This window comes from Lolium perenne, chromosome 6 (genome assembly GCF_019359855.2).
Source record: "Lolium perenne isolate Kyuss_39 chromosome 6, Kyuss_2.0, whole genome shotgun sequence".
Taxonomy (NCBI): Eukaryota; Viridiplantae; Streptophyta; class Magnoliopsida; order Poales; family Poaceae; genus Lolium; species Lolium perenne.
The window spans coordinates 144,825,994-144,837,575 of NC_067249.2; positions in this window are offsets into that span (position 1 = coordinate 144,825,994).

Genomic DNA, 11,582 nt, shown 5'->3' on the forward strand with positions numbered 1-11,582 from the left:
TATTGCATAAGTGGCTTTGCGGGTGTCTGTCTCTCCCACCATAGTGAAGATTCAATTTACTCTTTCTATTGACAACACTAGTATCACTGGTGTGGTTCATGTTCGTAGGTAGATTGGATCTTACTCGAAAACCCTAAACCACGTAAAATATGCAAACCAAATTAGAGACGTCTAACTTGTTTTTGCAGGGTTTGGTGATGTGATATGGCCATGATGTGATGATGAATATGTATGAGATGATCATTATTGTATTGTGGCAACCGGCAGGAGCCTTATGGTTGTCATTAAAATTTCATGTTGAGTAGTATTTCAAAGTAGTTGTAATAGTTGCTACATGAGGTGAACAACCATGAAGACGGCGCCATGGACCTTGACGCTACGCCGACGATGATGGAGATCATGCCCGTTGATGATAGAGATCATGTCCGTGCTTTGGAGATGAAGATCGAAGGCGCAAAGACTAAAGGGCCATATCATATCACATATGAATTGCATGTGATGTTAATCCTTTATGCATCTTATTTTGCTTAGAACGCGACGGTAGCATTATAAGATGACCCCTCACATTAATATCAAGATAATAAAGTGTTCTCCCCTCGTATGCACCATTGCAACAGTTCGTCGTTTCGAAGTATCTCGTGATGATCGGATGTGATAGACTCTACGTTCATAAACAACGGGTGTAAGCCATGTTTGCACACGCAGAATACTTGGGTTTGCTTGACGAGCCTAGCATGTACATACATGGCCTCGGGACAACGGAAACCGAAAGGTTGAACACAAGTCATATGGATGATATGATCAACATGTTGATGTTCACCATTGAAGCTACATCATCTCACGTGATGATCGGTTTTGGTGTAGTGGATGTGGATCGTGTACCACTTAACAACTATGAGGGATGTTGTATTAAGTGGGAGTTCATTAGTAATTAGATTAAAACACGAACTAATTATCATAAACATAGTCTGAGTAGTATTTTGAATTAATTTTGTAGTATTGGCATCCGTTTTCTACCATGCGCTAGTCTTGTAAATTGAGATAGAAATACTGTTAAGTATGACAAGAAACTTTACGGACTGGTACCGTATTGTTAAAGAATCAAGAAATGATTAAGTCCTATTGCAAAATTTTAGTAAACTTCACATTGTTGATTCAAAGAGCTATGGTTTCAATTAGTACCTAAAGTCATCTTGTCTCCGTGAAACTTGAAGTTCAAATCTGTTTGAAAAGTAAGGAGCTGAAAATTTTGTTTTTAGAAATAAGCAAGGTATGAGATATATGTGATATCTAAGACCTTATTGTAAGATTATAGAATATAATTTGGTGAGACTACATAAACTCATAAGTTTTATGGGAATGTACGAAGGTTGAAGACGCCAGGCGTCCCAATCCTCCAACTATTAGGGCACTAACGATATTCGCATATCCATGAAGTGATCGTCCTTAGTATGCACTGTTGCTAAGACTCGTCGTTTCGAAGCATCACGTGATGATCGGGTGTTATAGATTCTACGTGTGCATACAACAGGTGCAAGCCAGATTTGCACATGCGAATACTGAGGTTAAACTTTACGAGCCTAGCATGTACAGATATGGTCTCGAAAAGTCGTCATGAAATGATGGATAAAATTATGAGTGAAATTGTTCATCATATTAAAAAGTTACTAATAGTGAAATCTGGAACACTTTTCATATGATGATCAAAGTAAGAACCTCAAGGTTATTGGTATTTGACCAGTGGACTTAGAGGTTACTGAAGGTGAAGTGTTTTCTGAGAATGAGGAAAACTAAAAGAGAAACTACAAAAGATATTTTGGCAGAAAGAAAGAAAAGACTAGAAAGTCTAGCTCAGGTGTATATAATGTTGGAGATATGCCCAAGAGGCAATAATAAATGGTTATTATAATATATCTTTGTGTTTATGATAATGTTTACATACCATGCTATAATTGTATTAACCGAAACATTGATACATGTGTGTTATCTAAACAACAAGGAGTCCCTAGTAAGCCTCTTGTATAACTAGCTTGTTGATTAATAGATGATCATAGTTTCATGATCATGAACATTGGATGTTATTAATAACAAGGTTATGTCATTATGTGAATGATGTAATGGACACACCCAATTAAGCGTAGCATAAGATCACGCCATTAAGTTATTTACTATAACCTTTCGATACATAGTTACCAAGTCCTTTCGACCATGAGATCATGTAAATCACTTATACCGGAAGGGTACTTTGATTACATCAAACGCCACTGCATAAATGGGTGGTTATAAAGATGGGATTAAGTATCCGGAAAGTATGAGTTGAGGCATATGGATCAACAGTGGGATTTGTCCATCCCGATGACAGATAGATATACTCTGGGCCCTCTCGGTGGAATGTCGTCTAATTAGCTTGCAAGCATATGAATGGTTCATAAAGAGACCACATACCACGGTATGAGTAAAGAGTACTTGTCATGAGACAAGGTTGAACAAGGTATAGAGATACCGATGATCAAACCTCGGACAAGTAAAATATCGCGTGACAAAGGGAATCGGTATCGTATGTAAATGGTTCAGTCGATCACTAAAGTCATCGTTGAATATGTGGGAGCCATTATGGATCTCCAGATCCCGCTATTGGTTATTGGTCAGAGAGAGGTCTCAACCATGTCTGCATAGTTCATGAACCGTAGGGTGACACACTTAAGGTTTGATGTCGTTTAAGTAGATATGGAATATGGAATGGAGTTTGAAGTTTTGTTCGGAGTCTCGGATGGGATCCAGGACATCATGAGGAGGTCTGGAATGGTCCGGAGAATAAGATTCATATATAGGAAGTCATATTCCAAGTTTGGAAATGATCCGGTGCATTTATTTCAGGTTCTAGAAGGTTCTAGAAAAGTCCGGAAGAAATCACCATGGAAAGTGGAGTCCCGAGGGACTCCACCTTGCATGGCCGGCCAAACCCTAGGGGGAGGAGTCCCAGGTGGGCTCCACCATAGGTGGCCGGCCAACCCACCTCAAGGAAAGGTGGGAGTCCCACCTTGAGTAGGACTCCCCCCTTGAGTAGGTTTCCCACTTTTGGGTGGTTTTGTTGTTGGGGTCTTATTCGAAGACTTGGACTACAACTCTTGGGGATTTCCACCTATATAATGAGGAGCATAGGGGAGGGGCCGGCTACACCTTGCCACCCTTGGCCGCAGCCCCTAGTTGGCCGGCGCCCAAGCCCCCTCTCCCCAAACCCTAGCTACCTCTCCTCCACATACAACTCCCGCATACGCTTAGGCGAAGCCCTGCCGGAGTTCTCCACCACCACCTCCACCACGCCGTCGTGCTACCGGGATTCCGAGGAGGATCTACTACTTCCCCTGCCCGCTGGAACGGGGAGAAGGACGTCGTTTTCATCAACACCGAACGTGTGACCGAGTACGGAGGTGCTGCCCGATTGTGGCACCGTCAAGATCTTCTACGCGCTTTTGAAAGCGGCAAGTGATGATCTTCTGGAACAACGAGATCTAATCTCGTAGGCTTTGTAAATCTTCAAGGGTTAGTCTCGTTCATCCCCTCGTTGCTACCATCTTCTAGATTGCATCTTGGCTTGGATTGCGTTCTCGCGGTAGGAATTTTTTTGTTTTCTATGCTACGAATCCCATCAGTGGTATCAGAGCCGTGTCTATGCATAGATTGGTTGCACGAGTAGAACACAATTGTTTTGTGGGCGTTGATGCTTTGTTGTCTTTAGTTCGTGTACTTTGCATCTTGCGGCATGGTGGGATGAAGCGGCCCGGGCTAACTTTACATGACCGCGTTCATGAGACTTGCTCCACGCTCGACATGCAACTTGTATTGCATAAGTGGCTTCGCGGGTATCTGTCTCTCCCAGCATAGTGAAGATTCAATTTACTCTTTCTATTGACAACACTAGTATCACCGTTGTGGTTCATGTTCGTAGGTAGATTGGATCTTACTCGAAAACCCTAAACCACGTAAAAAATGCAAACCAAATTAGAGACGTCTAACTTGTTTTTGCAGGGTTTGGTGATGTGATATGGCCATGATGTGATGATGAATATGTATGAGATGATCATTATTGTATTGTGGCAACCGGCAGGAGCCTTATGGTTGTCTTTAAAATTTCATGTTGAGTAGTATTTCAAAGTAGTTGTAATAGTTGCTACATGAGGTGAACAACCATGAAGACGGCGCCATGGACCTTGACGCTACGCCGACGATGATGGAGATCATGCCCGTTGATGATGGAGATCATGTCCGTGCTTTGGAGATGAAGATCGAAGGCGCAAAGACTAAATGGCCATATCATATCACATATGAATTGCATGTGATGTTAATCCTTTATGCATCTTATTTTGCTTAGAACGCGACGGTAGCATTATAAGATGATCCCTCACCTTAATATCAAGATAATAAAGTGTTCTCCCCTCGTATGCACCGTTGCAACAAGTTCGTAGTTTCGAAGTATCTCGTGATGATCGGATGTGATAGACTCTACGTTCATATACAACGGGTGTAAGCCATGTTGCACACGCGGAATACTTGGGTTTGCTTGATGAGCCTAGCATGTACAGACATGGCCTTGGGACAACGGAAACCGAAAGGTTGAACACGAGTCATATGGATGATATGATCAACATGTTGATGTTCACTATTGAAGCTACATCATCTCACGTGATGATCGGTTTTGGTGTAGTGGATTTGGATCGTGTACCACTTAACAACTATGAGGGATGTTATATTAAGTGGGAGTTCATTAGTAATTAGATTAAAAGATGAACTAATTATCATAAAGATAGTCTGAGTAGTATTTTGAATTAATTTTGTAGTATTGGCATCCGTTTTCTACCATGCGCTAGTCTTGTAATTGAGATAGAAATAATGTTAAGTCTGACAAGAAACTTTACGGACTGGTACCGTATTGTTAAAGAATCAAGAAATGATTAAGTCCTATTGCGAACTTTTAGTAAACCTCACATTGTTGATTCAAAGAGTTGTGGTTTTAATTAGTACCTAAAGTTATCTTGTCTCCATGAAACTTGAAGTTCAAATCTGTTTGAAAAAGTAAGGAGCTGAAAATTTAGTTTTCAGAAATAAACAAGGTATGCGATATATGTGATATCTAAGACCTTATTGCAAGATGATAGAATATAATCTAGTGAGACTACATAAACTCATAAGTTTTATGGGAATGTACGAAGGTTGAAGACGCCCGGCGTCCCAATCCTCCAACTAAGTTGGACACTAAAGATATTCACATATCTATGAAGTGATCGTCCTTAGTATGCACCGTTGCTAAGACTCGTCGTTTCGAAGCATCTCGTGATGATCGGGCGTTATAGATCCTACGAGTGCATGCAACGGGTGCAAGTCAGATTTGCACATGCGAATACTGAGGTTAAACTTTACGAGCCTAGCATGTACAAACATGGTCTCAGAAAGTCATCATGATACAATGGATAAAATTACGAGTGAAATTGTTCATCATATTACAAGGTTACTAATAGTGAGATCCGGAACACTTGTCATATGATGATCAACTTCAAAGTAAGAACCTCAAGGTTATTGGTATTTGACCAACAAACCTAGAAGTTATTGATGTTGAAGTGTTTTTCTGAATAATGAGGAAAGCTAAAAGAGAAACTACAAAAGATTATTGGCAGAAAGAAAGAAAAGACTAGAAAGTCTAGCTCAGGTGTATATAAATGATATACATGTCATGGATGTATTTTCCTCGTTTGGTCACACAATGAAATTCTTGGGTATTTGTACCATATTGGTTGGTATGAAGTATCATACAAAACAACGCAATACAAGAATACAATGGCCTAAGTGACTGAAATGGAATATGATAGGAATGCACGTCTGGAACAAAAATAAAGTGTTATTATGTTCATCGTTGGCATTCTATCTAGCCCTTAGAATTTATAATAAAGAACTTAATAATTTTTATTTTTCTCTAGTCAAATGAAAACAATAAGTTGTTCAAATTATGACATTACTCCATGTACGATTGACATAGGCATCCCCAATGGGCCTGCCGAAGAAGGTACCAGGGGTTTACTAAAGGCCCACGACCCGAAGGATAAGAAGAATTCGGAAGCCCAACTTGCTAGTTAAGGAAAGTTAGAGTTGTATTAGGAGAGAACACTTGCACGGGAGGAGTTAGAAACCTTCCCGGACTCTGTAACTTGTACATCACGAATCCCTCGGCTCCACCTCCTATATAAGGGGGAGTCGAGGGACAAAGAAAGCATCGAATCATTGTCTCACAAACCCTAGTTTTCATATCGTCGAGTACTTTTCGGCTGAAACCTTCGAGATCTACTTGCCCTCTACTTCTAACTAAACCCTAGTCTACAACCCGTAGGCATTGATAAGTTAATCCATTGTCAATGGGCGCCGTCTGTGGGAATTAGAGGCGTCAAGGATCTGATCTCGATGGCACGTTCAAGATCGTCGACTTCGTCAACAGCAAGCAACGCGATGGATCGAGGTAAACATATCGAAACTGGTCCTGTCGATTTTGTTCCTCACCCGCCCTCCCGTTTGGATGCATATGCGTACCTGGAGGAGCCTATGGAGATGACGTTCGAAAGATTCCACTTTCACGTCGAGAAAGAGGGAGCGTATCGTCTCGAAATTCCGATCTCGTCGGGATTGTCGGCGATCGATTCCGACTTTTCGAACTCAACATCGTCAATCGAGTCAGGTGAAGAGGTGACTTCATCGCCACGATTCATCAGTACCAGGGCAAGCGAAAAGCTCGCCAAGATCTTCAGCGACATGTCCTTCGAGTCATCCACGGACTCTTATATAAGCGATGACTCGAGCAGCGTCGACAACTTCAACTTCATCGACAAATCCACTACTGTGGGCAAGGTCTTCACCAATCTTTATGATGGTGTCACCAAACCCAACAAAGATCTGAATTCAAAATATCATCAGATTTATGCCATCGGAGAGCCAAGCCGCGATCAGGAGGAAACGTCTGAGGCTTTCGACGATTTGGGAAATCCATACGTTGATCCCTCTGATTTACGACGAGGTTTAGGCAGTAAATATGTCGGACCTACACCACGTGTTAGGGTTCAACTCCCACAAGCAGCATGGGATAGAGCCGCAAGAGCTATGGATGGTTCAGAACCAATGTCCACAACCGCCACGCCAGAAGAGTTGCAAGCATATCAATATAGGCTCGCGCGAGCTGCAAGGGAACTGGAAAAACAGACAGCTGCTCTGAACAGAAGAAGGGAGGCAGCCTCTGCATCAAGTAGACGAAGGGCAGAACTAAGTCGACAATCAGGAACTTCGGGAGATAGCCACCGGGAAGCTCGGAATAGAGCAAGATCAAGGCTGCAAAACATACCTGAGGGAGAAAGAGAGCACTTAGTTCAAAACCTCGACATGTCTTTTATGTCGATAGACACGAGAGGGAACATTATTCCCAAGACTCCAGAAGCTGGGTATATGGCGACACAAGCCTTTATCCTTGCATCCAGGCCACCTCCAGGAGATCCAAGGGAAGCATTTTACAACATGGTGATGGCAGGAGTCGGGGCCATGGGAACGGCGTTTGCGGCAACACCTCCCGAAGGAATAGCAAGGAAAAATAGTCCACGGCCTGCGGCAGCAGCAACAGTTCCTGAGAGAGCAAGCGGAGCGAGAGACACAACAGCGCAAGCAAGGGTGGACAGAGCACGACAAAATAGAAGAGAACATCGGCACTCCCCAGAGCTAGATGATGAGGATATGTGTGGGCTGCCGTGCTTCACGAGGAGGGTCCGAAAAACTCGAGTCCCTTCAGGATTCAAATTGCCTGATAACTTCAAAAAATTCGACGGCCTGCAAGATCCAGAAGATTGGCTAGTTGATTACCTCGAGACATTGAAGTTAACAGGAGGAACCAAAGCAACAGCTATGCAGAGCATCCAGGTACATCTAAGTGGAGCCGCGCGATCTTGGATAAAGAAGCTTCCCCCAGGATCTATCGACAGCTGGGATAGCTTCGGGGACGTGTTAGTCAAGAATTTCCGGTCCACTTGAAAAAAACCTGCATCACTAGAGGAACTGAGGGCATGTCGACAAAAGCCAGACGAATCAATGAGGAAGTACATCCAAAGATGGAATATCATTAAAAACTCAGCAGAGAATATATCTGACGAGAGGGCGATAGATGCGTTTGTCGCAGGAATCAGGCGGGGAGATTTTGTCGAGGACTTGGGGAGAACCAACCCAAAGACAGTATCCGCATTAATGGAGATAGCAAACAGATGGGCAGATGGAGAAGACGCTGTTCACAACAAACGGCATAGGTCACCAGAGGAGGACCGCGGTCGAAACTATCAAAATAGGCGATGATTTCCTCGGCAGTACTCGAACTATGATGCTCCTGGACAAATTGCGGCTGGCTTCCGAGCAAGCGCTGGAGGAAACAATAGAGGTGACTATCAGAGGAGTAACGAGCAGCGAGGCGACAATAGAGACGACTCCCGAAACAACATGCAAAGTAGTGGGCCAAGGTTCCAAAGACCTTTCATATCCCCCGAGGAGATGATGAACGGGCCATGTCAGATGCATTTTTACCTCGACAACAACGGAAAAAGACAGTCAGGACACTTGCAAAAGGATTGCCGAAATTTCCAAGCGATGTTAAGTTGGGCAGGGCACGCCAATGCCCAGGCAGCACACAGAAACCCTCAAGGACCCAGGAGTGAGATCCACTTGCCACCCCTCCCGCAATTACGGACGAAAATCGACACCAGCTCAGAATAGCGGCAGCACCTGCACCACCACCTTATGTTGATCCCAATTCCAACGAAGCGGTCTCGATGATTCAGAAAGGTAGGCCATCCAATAGAGCTCAGAAAGTAATCTCCCGACAGGTGTTCATGGCAGAGAAAATGCCTCCACCAACGGTTGAGTACCTTAATTGGTCAGGGCAAGACATTGCCTTCACAATAGCGGATCATCCACAACAAGTTCCTCGACCAGGGCAGTCAACACTTATCTTACCAGTAGTAATCGCAGGATTCGACGTATCTCGAGTATTCATAGATGGAGGCAGCAGTTTAAACCTTATGAATGCAGATACATTAAGGAAGATGAACATATCTCTAGCAAATCTGAAACCAACTGACACACGTTTCCATGGCATCACACCAGAGAAGCCAAGTTATCCGTTGGGGAAGATCAATCTCGACGTTCAGTTTGGAACCCGAGAAAATTACAGAATAGAAAGGCTGGAGTTTGAAGTCGTGGATTTCCCGTCGCAGTACCACGCTTTGCTAGGACGACCAGCATATGCTAGGTTCATGGTGGTACCACACTACACGTACCTATTGTGGAGGATGCCTGGACCTAAAGGACCAATCACAGTCAAAGGAAGCTTCGCGCTAGCCGATAAATGTGACAAAGATTTTCATCGACTGTCAGAAACCTTCGGGATGCAAGCAGAGTACATGGCGTCAAGGCTCACGACTGACTATGATGTGTTGCCAGATGTAGGAAGGCCCAACAAAGAATCAACTTTTAACACTGAGAAAAATTCTAAGGAGGTGCAGATTCACCCGACAGATCCGAAAAAGACGACATCCATTGCGACAGACATGGACCTCGCATAGGAAAACACGCTCGTCGAGTTCCTCCGTGAGCACTGGAAAATCTTTGCATGGTGTCCAGCTGACATGCCAGGAGTACCTAGGGAACTTGCCGAGCACTACCTAAACTTGGATCCACTAGCGAGACCAATCAAACAACCTTTGCGGCGTTTTTCGGAGCCAAACCGCAAAGCTATGCTGTCAGAAATTGATCGACTGAGAGAAGCTGGTTTCATCAAGGAGCTGCACACAGAGGCCACGTGGGTAGCAAACCCAGTGTTGGTGCCAAAGAAAAACACTAAAGTCCTTCGCATGTGTGTCGACTTTACGTGTCTCAATAAACATTGTCCAAAGGATCACTTTCCCCTTCCGAGGATCGATCAAATTATCGACTCCACGACAGGATGTGAACATCTTTCCTTTCTAGATGCTTACTCCGGTTATAACCAGATCAGATTGAAAGAAGAAGACGAGGTCAAAACAGCGTTCATCACACCTTATGGCGTGTTTTGCTATCGAACAATCGCTTTTGGTCTGAAAAACGCGAGAGCAACATATCAGAGGATGATGCAGAAGTGCTTAGCAACACAGATTGGGAAAAACGTGCAAGTCTACATTGACGATGTTGTGATAACTTCAAAAAAGGGAACAACGCTAATCGAGGACCTGAAGGAAACTTTCGACAACCTCGACAAGTTTTGCCTCAAGTTGAACCCAACAAAGTGTTCTTTTGGCGTCCCTGCAGGAGAACTTCTTGGGTTCCTAGTTTCAGCGAGAGGGATCGAAGCTAATCCCGAAAAAATTCAAGCTATCGTAACAATGAGGAAGCCAACAAAGTTGAAAGAAATACAGCAGCTAATAGGGCGAGTCGCAGCTTTAAGCAGATTTGTCGCCAGGTTAGGAGAAAAGGCGTTACCGTTCTACGCTTTAATCAAGCAAGGAGAGAAATTCCAGTGGAACGAAGAGGCAGATAGAGCCTTTGAGGATTTAAAGCGCACAATTTCGACACCACCAATCTTGGTGGCGCCGAAAGAGAATGAACCTCTCCTGTTATACATCGCAGCCACACCTCAGGTGGTCAGCACGGCGTTAGTTGTTGAAAGAGAAGAAGAAGGAAAACTCCATGGTGTGCAAAGGCCGGTGTATTTTATTAGTGAAGTTTTATCGCCTTCAAAATAGCGGTACCCGCAGTACCAGAAGCTAGCATATGGAGTGTTCACAACAGCAAGAAAATTGCGCCACTATTTTTCGGCACACCCGATAATAGTGGTCAATGAAGCACCTCTATCAAATATACTGAACAATCCAGAAGCTACAGGACGTGTCTCCCTTTGGGGAATAGAATTTTCCCCTCGGGACATAACGTATGAAAAAAGAAAAGCAATAAAATCGCAAATTCTACCAGATTTCATCGCAGAGTGGATGGAGCTGCAAAATACATGACCCCCCAGATTTGTCGAGAACTTGGACCATGAACTTCGACGGGTCCAAGAGGGTAGAAGGAGCTGGTGCAGGTGTGATACTTATATCACCTGAAGGCGACAAACTGAAGTATGTCCTACGGATGACGTTCCCAAACGCATCTAACAATGAAGCAGAATATGAAGCTCTTATACACGGGATGAAGATGGCGAAAGCTTGTGGTGCAACCCGATTAAAAATCTTTGGCGACTCGCAATTGGTGGCTCAGCAAGTCATGAACCAGTGTGATGCAGTCAATGACAGCATGGTGGCATACAAGGAAGTGTACAACGAGCTCGAGAAGTTATTTGATGGATGCGAAGTAAATCACATTAGCAGGCTGAGCAATGATGAAGCCGATGTTCTCGCAAACATCGGGTCGCAATGCCTTGCAATTCCGCCAGGTGTGTTTTGGGAAGAGATAACCGAGAGGTCCACCAAATCGAAGAAGGTGCAGAAGAAGGAGAAGGAGGAAAAAACTTCGACGGCTCTCAAAGAAGCACCAGAAGAAGA